This window comes from Bos grunniens, chromosome 3 (genome assembly GCF_055505025.1).
Source record: "Bos grunniens cultivar Pamir isolate PY7600 chromosome 3, Bosgru_T2T1.0, whole genome shotgun sequence".
NCBI classification, from domain to species: Eukaryota; Metazoa; Chordata; class Mammalia; order Artiodactyla; family Bovidae; genus Bos; species Bos grunniens.
The window spans coordinates 83,248,266-83,261,906 of NC_141167.1; positions in this window are offsets into that span (position 1 = coordinate 83,248,266).

Sequence of the window (13,641 nt, forward strand, 5' to 3'; positions counted from 1 at the left end):
GCGGTCCTCCCAGCTTCTGCCCCTGACCTCGGACGTGGGGTAGCTCGTCTCCACTGTGCTCTGTGTGCCGTCACAGCTGCCCGCATTCTGTGCACCATCCTAGTTGCTCAGTTGTATCCAATTCTTTGCAACCCCATGGACTATATAGTCCGTGGAATTCTCCATCCCAGAGTACTGGAGTGTGTAGTCATTACATTCTCCAGTGGGGATCTTCCCAACCCATCTCAGACTTGAATGCTGTATGTATGAAGGCAAAAAGTTGTCTGTTAAATTCACATCCTTATCACCAGCTAGGAGGGTGTGTATCTTTTTTTTTTTTTTTAATTGAAGTATAGTTGGTGTACAACATCATGTGCTACACATGTGCAGTATAGTGATTCACAGTTTTTAAGGTTATATTCCATTTGTAGTTTTTATAAAATATTGGTTATATTCACTGTGTTGTATATAATATATCATTGTAGCTTACCACTCAGTCTGCTATAACAAAATAATACAGACTGGGTAGCATGTTAACAACAAAAATTTATTGCTCACAATTCTGTAGCCTGAAAGTCTGAGATCAGACTGCCAGTATAGTCAGTTGAGAGCCCTCTTTTAGACTTAGGGCTGCCAGCTTCTCAGTGTGTCATTAGTGTGGTAGAATGAGGCTAGCAAGCTCCTGGGCTTTACTTTATAAGGGCACTAATCCCATCATGAGGGCTCCACCCTCATATCCTAAGTATTTCCCAAAGGCCTCTCCTCCTAATGCTGTCATATCAGGTATTAGAATTTCAACATACAAATTCTGAAGAGACACAAGCAATCAGACCATAGCGATGCCTAACATGTAGTAGATGTCAAATAACTTACTGAATAAATGCATTTGAAGAGGATTTAAAAGTATTCAATTCCTAAATATATTTTCACCACCAACTTTCAAAGTGTTAGAAATTCTTTCTTTGTTTTAAGCTATGGTAAAGGCACTTTTGTTTAGCAGATGCTTTCAAGTAATATAGAAACATAAAGGAAGAGAGACTAGAGTCCATTCTCTCTGGGCTCCCACTCCCATCCAGAGGAAAGGCCATGTGAGAACACAGTGAGAAGGTCCCATCTGCAAGCTGGACATGATTGATTTTCACTATTTTGATTACTATGTGTTTTGATGTGCTTCTCCTTGGGTTTATCCTGCCAGGGATTCTGTGCTTCCTGAATTTGGTTGGCTATTTCCTTTCTGATGTTAGGGAAGTTTTCAACTATTATTTCTTGGGTCCTTTCTCTCTCTTCTCCTTCTGGGACCCCTATAATGTGACGTTGGTGTGGTTGATCTGTCCTAGAGGTCTCTTAGGCTATCTTCATTTCTTAATTCCTTTTTCTATATTCTGTTCTGCAACAGTGATTTCTACCATTCTGTCCTCTAGGTCACTTAGTTATTCTGCTATTGATTCCTTGTTCCTATTGCTCATCTTTGTTTTTTAGTTCTTCTAGTTCTTTGGTAAACATTTCTTGCAACTTATCAATCTTTGTCTCTTTTTTTTTTTTTTTTTACCCAAGATCTTGAATCATCTTTACTATTATTATTCTGAATTCTTTTTTTCTGGAAGCTTGCATATTTCTACTTTATTTATAAATCTCCCCCCACTCCCCAGGGTTTTATTTTGTCCCTTCATCTGGGATGAAACCCTCTGCTTTTTCATCCTGGTTAACTTTCTGTTGATGTGGTTTTGGTTCTAGCCAATGTGAGATTGTGGCTCTTCTTGCTTCTTCTGTCTGCCCTCTGGTGGTTGAGGCTAAGTGGCTTGTATAAATTTCCTGATAGGAGGGACTGGTGGTGGGAATAACTGGGTCTTGCTCTAGTGGGCAGGACCATGCTCAGTAAAACTTTAATCCAATTACCATTGATGGGTGGGCTTTCCAGGTGGCACTAGTGGTAAAGAACCTGCTTGCCAGTGCAGGGTGACATAAGACACAAAGGTTCGATCCCTAAGTGAGGAAGATTTCCTGGAAGAAAATGGCCTGGCAACCCACTTAGAATACACTGAGTATTCTTGCCTAGAGAATCCCATGGACAGTAGAGCCTTGTGGGCTAGAGTCCATACAGTTGCAAAGAGCTGGATATGACTGAAGCAACTGAGCAAGCAGCACACTGCTCATGGGTGAGTTTGCTCCCCTTCCTGTTATTTGTCTGACCTGAGGCAAGCCAGCTCTGGAGTCTGTGGACCTTATGGTAGATTCAATGATGACCTCCAAGAGGGCTCACGCCAAGGGGTACCTCCCAAAATTGCTCCTGCCGGTGCCCCTGTGGCAAGCCACTGCCAACCCTTGCCCTCACATAAGACCCTCCAACACTAGCAGGTAGGTCTGATTCAGTCTCCTGTGGCGTCACTGGTCCTTTCCTCTGGGTACTCATACATGCAAGATTTTGGTTTTGGCCTCCAAGAGTAGAGTCTCTGTTTCTGTAATCAAATCCCACTGGCCCTCAAGGTCAGATTTCCTGGGGATTCCCTTTGCCTTGACTGGATCCCCAAGCTGAAGAGCATGACATGGGGCTCAGGACCTTCACAACATTGGGTATTATGTTGTATTAATGTTGGCATTATTGTTCTCCAGTTTTTGGGTTGCCCACCTGCTGGGCATGGATTTTGATTTATTGTTTGTATCCTTCCTACCGCTTCACTCTAGCTGCTTCTTTGTCTTTGGACACGAGTTATCTTTTTTTGGTAGTCCTCCTGTTGATCATTGTTAAACTGCTAGGGGTTGGGTAGTTTTAACATGTTATTTCACTTGGCATACTCTATGCATATCTATATAATTTTAAAATAACTACATCATTTCTTAAAATAGAAAACAATAAAATCTCTTAGCTTAGTTGCATATCAGCTATATAAGAGAACCAAATGAATCTGAATGATTGAGATGTTGATGAACTATCAGGGCATATAAGAGTTTTGGAGTCAAAGATTGGCAGGGACCTACCTGCGAGTTATACCATGAGAAGAATGAGAAACTACATCTCAATTTTAAGACAGATATTTGGTGTGTACATATTAGATACATATGTAGCCAAATGCCAATGTTGCATTATTAACTTCTGCCAAATTTTAGTGATTGAATTAGAGAAAAATTCTTTGGAAAGCAAAGGACAGAAAAAAAATCAAATTGATAGTGGCTTAATTAAAGATTAATTAATGTGGTGTTGGAGAAGACTCTTGAGAGTCCCTCGGACTGCAAGGAGATCCAACCAGTCCATTCTGAAGGAGATCAGCCCTGGGATTTCTTTGGAAGGAATGATGCTAAAGCTAAAACTCCAGTACTTTGGCCACCTCATGTGAAGAGTTGACTCATTGGAAAAGACTCTGATGCTGGGAGGGATTGGGGGCAGGAGGAAAAGGGGACGACAGAGGATGAGATGGTTGGATGGCATCACTGACTCAATGGACGTGAGTCTGCGTGAACTCTGGGAGTTGGTGATGGACAGGGAGGCCTGGCGTGCTACGATTCATGGGGTTGCAAAGAGTTGGACATGACTGAGTGACTGAACTGAACTAATTAAAGATTAATATTTCCAAATTTCAAGAAACCTATCTGTGCCTCAGTGATACTCATTCAGCAGTTCAACAATATATTTGCAAATGACTTAAACTTATATTACTTGTGTTTGCTACATATATGTATATTAAATGTCTCTGGACGTTTATAGTTCATATAGCTATTTAAGGCAGGAATAACAGGTACATAGAGAAAGTGATGCTAGCATGTCCATTTCTTTTGCTAGGAAAGCAAAAGTTTTCCAAGAGAACCACCTTCTTTTTAAAAGACTTCCCTTTACATGTCATTAGCTAGAACTGGGCCATGTGGTTACTCCTAGCAGCAAGGAATAAAAGGAAAAGGAAGAATGTCAGAATCTTAGGTGGCTTAGACCAGTCATAATCCATTGTCAAAGTATAAGCCTTGTATTGCTTAAACATGTCAAAATTCTGTTAGCAAAAAAAATCAGGAAAATTGGGAAGGCTACTAACATTTTTTTTGCCCAGTGATTCATTGCAACAAATTTGATGTTAGACATTATATATCTTAAATATCCAGATAATGAACATGATATTTTTAAAATTAAATACTTTTGCAAAATTTCTTTCATATTGGGTGAATAAAGAAAAAATCTAAATAAAATATATTTCCACTATTTCTTATACTATAAAATCCATGTCACTTTTTAAAATTTAGCACAAAAATTATATTAATACATATTTAAGTATTTGGAAAATTTTATTAAAGGCTAGTGGTAGTGAAATTTTGAATATGATGTCTTTGTGTTACTTTTCAAAGAAACTAGAGTGAATTTATTTCTGTTCATTTTTACATTAAATTTTTCGTCATCAGTCTAGAAATAGATATCATTAGGAAAGCTTTAGGAGTAATGTGTCTCAGTTAATATCACTCTCTGATTTTATCCTCTTTCCCGCCATTTTACTTACATGCATTGTCAGTGTGGATAAATTAATATGAATAAGACTGGAATAAAAATAGCCTATTTTTATTTTCTTATTATAATAATTATTATTTTTTTTAACTTTACAATATTGTATGGGTTTTGCCATACATCAACATGCATCCACCACAGGTGTACACGTGTTCCCCATCCTGAACCCCCCTCCCACCTCCCTCCCCATACCCATAAGATAGAACTGTGGCGGATTCATGTTGATGTATGGCAAAACCAATATGATATTGTAAAGTTAAAAAAAAAAGAATTCCTTTTAAGAAATGAATTATAATGCTTATGGTAATGTAATTTTCATACCCATCTAAAACAAGTTGAATGAGTTAATTAATTGATGAGACAACCTCTGGCATGTATGTGAAAGTTGGCTCACCTGGTAAAGAATCCACCTGCAGTAATGCAGGAGACCTGGCTTCAATCCCTGGATTAAGAAGATCCCCTGGAGAAGGGAACAGCTACCCACTCCAAGATTCTGGCCTGGAGAATTCCATGGACTATATATATAGTCCATGGGGTTGCAAAGAGTCGGACACGACTAAGTGACTTTCACTTTCAACACATAAACAGTTATTTACTTTGTCATACACAGATGCATTAATAACGATATTTCAGGACCATAGCAGCACCTATAACCACTAGGAAAACAGACCAAAGAAATATTTAACCGAGGTTAACTGAGTTCTATACATGTCAGTTTAAAACCACTGCTAAGTGTGATCTGTCTCAAATTGATTTTCCATTTGTTTTCTTTTTTTTCTTTTTGATACTTCAGGTCATCAGTCTCCTCTGGAGTTATTCTGATTCAGTTAAATGACACAAAGAGATGCGTTTTGTTTTGTTTTTTTTCAATCCAAACCTGACTGTTCCTTTCCTTTTTCTTCTGTTCTCCCTCTCAACTCTCTCTCTCCCCTGAAACTTCTTTCATTTTATATTTTTTTCCATTTTTAAACAACAAAATAACCATTTAATTTTTTCTGACATACAGTTTTCAAATGCTTGGGCCCTTGAAAAAGCTGCATTCTAGTTCCTATAGAATCTGTGGATCACTGGTATATGATTATCAGTGGCTTCTGATATGGCTGCTACTCTTATGATATAATACTTTGCATATGCACACAGAGAGTGGAAGTCAACCCTTAGAAGTTATTTGAGGGTTATCTGGAAGTTTTTAAATGATATTCATAAATGATTGTGTTAAAATTATCTTCCAGGGGAAAAAGTGAATTATAACATTCATTTTCCGGTTATTTCCTGCACTTCCAACCATGACAGTGTAAAATTGTTCAAATAGGATTGGTTTTAAATGTGATCCAGTTTTACTCCACTGGAGATGTGCTGAATTTGAAATATTAGGTAGTAAACACAGGGAAGTACTGAATTAATCTGCCTTGCTAATGCTAAGGCAAAGCTCTGTTGGAAAGGTGTAGAGAAAAGATGAGATTCATTTACCCAAGTAGTATAAGGAAAGCTCCAATGATTCAATTATGTGAAAAAAAGTTTTAATTTCTCCCTTAGTCTACATTCACATTAAATCAACTAAATATTTTATAACATTTAAATGAATATAATTTTCATTATTGAATTTAAGCATGACTTTTTAAAGGATCCTTTGGACATTTGATTGATTTTTTTTGGGGGGGTGTTGCAAATAATTTGACTCCAATCATTTCATAAGCAGAATTACAAAAGTTCAGATCTGGAAGAAATATTTGAGGCCATCTAAGACATTTGTTCTTCTCTCAAATGAGGTCATTAAAGTCCATGAGAGTTAATTTCACAGGGATTCTTGACTAAATGGTGGCAAAGCTGCAATAATAATTTATATACTATTGTTTCCAGACTTTGAAATTTTATTTTGTTGTTCTAAAATAAAAAAATCCTTAATATGAAACAGCTGCTGGAGATGACAATTTTTTAAATTTTTTTCTTTTTTTTTTTAATTTTATTTTATTTTTAAACTTTACATAATTGTATTAGTTTTGCCAAATATCAAAATGAATCCACCACAGGTATACATATGTTCCCCATCCTGAACCCTCCTAATTGGAGGAAGATTGCTTTACAATGTTGGGTTGGTTTCTGCCATACAACAATGTGGATCGATCATAATTATACGTATATTCCCTCCCTCTTGATCCTTCCTCCCCTACCCCTTCCCACTGAAAAGGTTATCACAGAGTTCTAGGCTGGATTCCCTGTGTTCTATAGCAGCTTCCCACTAGTTATCTATTTTACACATCATAGTGTATATCAGAGATGACACATTTTAAACTGCTTTACATACCATAACTCATGGTAATATTCAGTTATTATTACTACAATTTACAGTGTTAATCCTGTGTGGAAAAAAATATTTAAGTATTAAAGAAAATATAATATTTGGGCATTATTTACAGAACAAAAGTGTAAGCAAAAAACCCAAACTTTCCAACTAGTACAAGGCCAGGTTTGTAATTGTAATTCGGAAATTTAACAAAAGTCCTGCAAAATTGATGGGAGTCTAACTTAAGCAGTGAGCAGAAAAACAAGGAGATGGATATGAAATATGTTAAGAAATTAGAATTGCAGCACTTAGTCAACCAGGATGGGGAAAGATGAAAATAATTTTTGAAGACAGCAAAATGGCACAATTAAATGTATTAAGTTTAAGATGCTTATCCACATGTCAAGTCTACTTTATGGATTTTAATGTTTGGAGGGTACAATAGAGATATGATTTGAGCTTTTACATAAACTTTGTTGTGATCATTATTTCATGAGTCTATATATAGGGAACCTACAGAGTTATGTAAAGAAAAAAGAATAGAGATTTCTGAAGAACACTGACTAGATGGAGACTGAGGAAACAGGGGAGGAATCTGAGGTTGAAGAAACAAAGAAGAAAATTAAGAAAGGTGGAAAGATACTGATATCTTAAGAAAAGAGTTCTCTCCAATTCTCAACAGGCAGAAAAATACAAAGAATGACAGGAAATGAGATATAGTTTCTTATTAGCTCTAAAATTATGTCAGTTGAGATGATTACTTGGAGTTATTACAGTTTTTATTCCTTATAATCATTTAGGACCTCACTGGTGATTCAGTGGTAAAGAATCCTCCTGCCAAGGCAAGTGACATAGTTCTATCCCTGGGTCAGAAAGATCCCCTGGAGAAGGAAATAGCAACCCACTCTAATGTTCTTACCTTGGAAATCCCATGGACAGATGAATCTGGTGGGATACAGTCCATGGAATCGCAAACAATTGGACACAGCTTAGTGACTCAACAACATAATCTTCTATGACCACTCTTTGGAGATTTAGGAATTTTGAATACAAATCTCTGATTCCTGCTCTAGTAGAAATTTCTCTATATTCTGGATACTTCAAGATAATTATTAGTATGTCAGCTAAGCTTCTGCATGTTATTATCTGAAAAAATGTGTTGAAAAAATTGTAATTTCTTGACAGTACAGTGTTTTAAAGGGCTCAGTGGGTAGATAGAGAATCTACCTGCAATGCAAGAGATGTGGGTTCAAGTCCTGGGTCAGGAAGATACCCTGGAGAAGGAAATGTTAGCAACCCACTCCACTATTCTTACCTGGGAAATCCCATGGACAGAGGAGTCTGGCAGAGTACAGTCTATGGGTTTGCAAAGAGTTAGACATGACTTAGTGACTAAACCACACACAATGTTTAAAAAAAAAATTTAAAAATTACAATTTTGGCTTTTATTTCAAACTTAAATACAGTGGTGATTCTATAACTAGTTTTATATTAAGTGATTTAGATTTGAGGAAATGTTTTCATTTTCAGAATATGTATTATCTGAAATTATAAACTGCATAAGAAATTATTTCTTTTTTTTAAATTTTATTTTATTTTTTAACTTTACAATATTGTATTGGTTTTGCCATATATCAACATGAATCCGCCACAGGTATACACGTGTTCCCCATCCTGAACCTTCCTCCCTCCTCCCTCCCCGTGCCATCCCTCTGGGTCATCCCAGTGCACCAGCCCCAAGCATCCAGTATCGTGCATGCATCGAACCTGGACTGGCGACTCATTTCACATGATAATATAAGGAGAACTTGTTCATATAGATCATATTTATAATGAATAACATTTTTTGTTTTAAATAATAGTCATTACAATTTTAATAATACCAGTTTCAAATGTGTTAATGCTTCTCAAATGCAAAGCATTTGTAATTGAGGTAAGTACTTGTGTTTGTATATAAGCAGAATAGTATATAAAAGAGCCCCTTTTCTTTTGAAGAGTATCTGCACCAAGTTCAAGTGATTCTCCTAAACTCTGTTGATACCTATCAATGCAATTCAGTAAGTTAATAATCTAGTTCTTTGAATTAACCTTGACCAAAGCAAATAATCATAATTCATGTTTCACAGTTTAATTACTTATATGTTTCAGCATTTATTAATTTAAATCACAGTATATACATAGTGAGACATTTAACATATATTTTACATCATTTTCACATGTCCCATCCATATAGTGAAATCAATACATAGATTCAATACATTTAATTCCTTGGTAACCATAATAGTTAATTTTCTGTGTCAACTTTCTGGGCTACCAACTCTCCAGGTATTTGGTTAAATTCTGGGTAAGTCTATGAGGGTACCTCTGGAAAGGAATAATATTTGTGTCTGTAAACTGAGTAAAGCAGATACCCCTACCCAATGTCTGATTGGCGAAGGCAGGGTGGCCATTCAGACACTGAAGACTTGAACAGAACAATAAGATTAAGTAAGAGAGAATCTATTGTTTTGGCTTGACTGTCTTCCAGCTGGAAATTCTCTGGCCTTCAGACTAGGACTCATATTGGAACTCATACCATCAGCTTGCCTGCTTCTCAAGCCTTCTGATTCAGACTGAAACTATACCATTGGCTCTTCTGGGTCTCCTGCTTGCTGACTGCAGATCTTGGAATGTCTCAGCTTCCATAACTAAGTGAGTCTGTTCCTTCCAATAGATAAATTTATATACTCAGATATATATTAATTATTTATGTATATATTAGTATGTGTATATATATGTGTGTATATGTGTATTCACCTATGTCTATATCTATGCCTTCAGTTCAGTCACTCAGTTGTGTCCAACTCTTTGCAACCCTGTGGACTGCAGCACGCCAGGCTTCCCTGTCCATTACCAACTCCTGGAGTTTACTCAAACTCAGGTGCATCAAGTTGATGTGCATCAAGTGCATCCAACCATATCATCCTCTGTAGTCCCCTTCTCCTCCCGCCTTCTATCTTTCCCAACATCCAGGTCTTTTCAAATGAGTCAGTTCTTCACATCAGGTGGACAAAGTATTGGAGTTTAAGCTTCAACATCAGTCCTTCCAGTGAATATTCAGGACCGATTTCCTTTAGGATTGACTGGTTGGATCTCCTTGCAGTCCAAGGGACTCTGAAGAGTCTTCTCCAATACCACAGTTCAAAAGCATCAATTCTTCGGCAGCATTCTCTATAGTGCAGCTCTCACATCTAGACATGTCTATTGGAAAAACCATAGCTTTGACTAGATGGATCTTAGTTGGCAAAATAATGTCTGCTGTTTAATATGCTGTCTAGGTTAGTCATAGCTTTGCTTCCAAGGAGCAAGCATCTTTTAATTTCATGGCTGCAGCCACCATCTGCAATGATTTTGGAGCCCCAAAAAGTCTGTCACTGTTTCCATTGTCTCCCCATCTATTTGCCATGAAGTGATGGGACTGGATGCCATGATTTTTTTGAATGTTGAAAAATTCAGAATGTTTTCTTAATGTTGAATTTTAAGACAGTTTTTTTCCCTCTCCCCTTTCACTTTCATCAGGAGGCTCTTTAGTTCCTCTTCCATTTCTGCCATAAGGGCTGTATCATCTACATATCTGAGGTTACTGATATTTCTCCCAGCAATCTTGAATCCAGCTTGTGCTTCATCCCTGGCATTTCGCATGATGTACTCTATATAGAAGTTAAATAAGCAGGGTGACAATATACAGCCTTGACATACTCCTTTCCTGATTTGTAACCAGTCTGTTGTTCTGTGTCTAGTTCTAACTGTTGCTTCTTGACCTGCATACAGATTTCTCACGAGACAGGTCAGGTGGTCTGGTATTCCCATCTCTTGAAGAATTTTCCAGAGTTTGTTTTGATCCACACAGTCAAAGGCTTTGGTGTAGTCAATGAAGCGGAAGCAGATGTTTTTCTGGTACTCTCTTGCTTTTTCATTAATCCAACAGATGTTGGCTATTTGATCTCTGGTTCCTCTGCCTTTTCTGAATGCAGCTTGAACACCTCAAAGTTCACAGTTCACATACTGTTGAAGCCTGGCTTGGAGAATTTTGATCATTACTTTCCTAGCATGTGATATGAATGCAATTGTGTGGTAGTTTGAACATTCTTTGGCATTGCCTTTCTTTGGGATTGGAATTAAATCTGACCTTTTCCAGTCCTGTGGGCCACTGCTGAGTTTTCAAAATTTCCATATGTAATGTCTATGTTATTTCTATGTCCATCTTTGTCTGTATCTATACTTACGTCTCAGAGAAGGCAAAGGCACCCCACTCCAGCACTCCTGCCTGGAAAATCCCATGGACAGAGGAACCTGGTGGGCTGCAGTCCATGGGGTCATGAAGAGTCGGACACGACTGAGTGACTTCACTTTCACTTTTCACTTTCATGCATTGGAGAAGGAAATGGCAACCCACTCCAGTGTTCTTGCCTGGAGAATCCCAGGGATGGGGGAGCCTGGTGGGCTGCTGTCTATGGGGTCGCACAGAGTTGGACATGACTGAAGTGACTTAGCAGCATACTTGTGTCTATGTCTGTCCATGTCTTTTATCTATGTCTGTCTATATCTCTATCTATATCTAGACAAATATCTATGTCTATATATATCGATATTCTACTGATTCTGCTACTCTCGAGAATTCAATTATGTATTTTGGTACTGAAGTATTTTAGAAGAAAATAATTTAATTTTGAGGACAAGTTTTCTGAATTAGTTTTATAGTTTCTAAAATAGACTCTATAATCTGATTATATTTAAAGGTGTTAAAAACTCTGTCTTCAATGATAGTGGTTTCATGAGTATTTGCAAATATCAAAACTCTCTAAATTGCATACATTAAATATTTGTAATTTATTGTACAGCAGTTCCACATTGGTAATGCTATTAACGTTACTTTCACAGTGAGGCCTTCTTATGCCATGTATAATATGTAATTACCTTCTTGACTTTTCTAGTCCCGCTTTCTTTTGCTTATTTCTTATTACCTTTATATTTATCACCATCTAAAAATATCTACTTTGTTATTTCAATTTGCTTACAAGTAGGCATCTATTTTTATTTGTTTTAAACACTGCTTATTTCTACTGACTAGAAAATTCCTCTCCTAGATAAATGCAAACTAAATATTCTTTTAATAAATAAATGGTTGAATGGGAGAATATGAGAAGTTGATGATATTAATAATATGCCTCAGTGCAGTCAGTGGATGGTTGGAGTAGTGTTACTAGAAGAATTGCCAATGAAAACTAAAAGAAAGTACCTCAAAAACATATGCTTGCATTGAATCATTGGAGACATTATATTTACTAGCAGAGGTGTGTCTAAATTTGAACCACTCGGTCAACTTTCTAGGTAAGCTAGGGGAAGCAGTATTTGAGGATGAAAGATGGAAGGATGGATGACAAAAAGGCATGAACAGATATTTGGGAGTATAGAATGTCTTAATTGTTTTGACTGTGATAGTGGTTTCATGTGTATCTGCAAATTTTGAAACTCACTTAAATTGCATACATTAAATATATGCAGTTTTTTTGTTCAACAGTTACACATTATTAAAGCTGTTAAAGTTATTTTCACAGTGAAAGGTAAATAAGAAAGTAAGACACCAGAGTTTTAAATATATTTATTGCTATTGATGTCAAATTTAAGGTTTATTTAGTTGGAGAGAGTTATAGTATGCCAAGAGCCAATAACTTTAAAAGAACAAAGTAAACTCTGTGATGACAGATTCCTGCAATAATTAGGTAATTGGTGGGTAAGGTGATATCATGAGATTCAAAGTGTCCTGTTTTTAGGAAGAAGAAACATCTACAAACAAAATTTAGCTGTTAGAAACAACCTACTCACATTTTAGACAGTGAGAAAAGAACTAGTCACATCCTGAGAAAGTTGCAGGGGAAACAGTATTCTAAAGAAACAAGCCAGAACACAGTTAAAGGCAGAAAGTCAAGGGATCATTCTAAAAAGAGGTTAAAAATATAGGAGATTTGGCTGATGACTGACTGTGAAGAGTATATAGAGTTCTGCTCAGATATAAGGAAACTGAAAGGGCAACGTGATCTAACAGATACTATAACCCCATCTAAGCCACCACTGTCGGAGTAGCCTGTCCAACAGGAGCTGTGGCCTTCGGTAGAGGAATGAGGGCAAATAGCATCCCTCAAGGTCATAGCCAGAGGATTGTATCTCCCAGCCTCTTCTGTTCACACACTCTGATTTTCAGATGGTGGCTCCTAATGACAAGATCAAAACAGAAACAGAACAAAATATCCTGGTTTCTGAACTACATAAAAGTCAGCCTCCTGAGACAGATAACAGTACTGAAAGGTAGAGAGTGAATTTGGAGGAGCAAGTGGTATCTTTCTAGCCCAGAACCTTTCTGTGTCCCTCAGTCATATGACTTAAACTTTAAAAGATATTCATTATTCCCAAATTCTTTTATAAATCAATAGAGTTTACCTTAAAATTATATGTGTTTTTTGTTTTGAATAACACAATGTATTTATGCAAAAACTTTTTTAGGAAAGGATTGTTTCCTGACTTGGGAAAATAGGAGCAAACACTATTTGCCTTATTAACTACATTCTATGAAGTTACAGCAACAAAAATATTTTAGGACCATTTAAGAACATACAGTAGATGCCACAATGTTAGAATAGAGAAGTCAGAGATAGACCATGTGTATGTGAAAACTTGATTATGATAAATTTGGATTGTCCGATAAATGAGGAAGAAAGGAATGTGTTTTACTCAGTGCTTAAAAAATTGCTCACCCAATGTGGAAAAATTAATGTTAACTCTGATAAGCGTTCAGCTTCTGCTTATGTTGCAGAAAGCTTGAAAATGGTGTTGCCCTCATATTTACAAAGTGAAAAGCCAG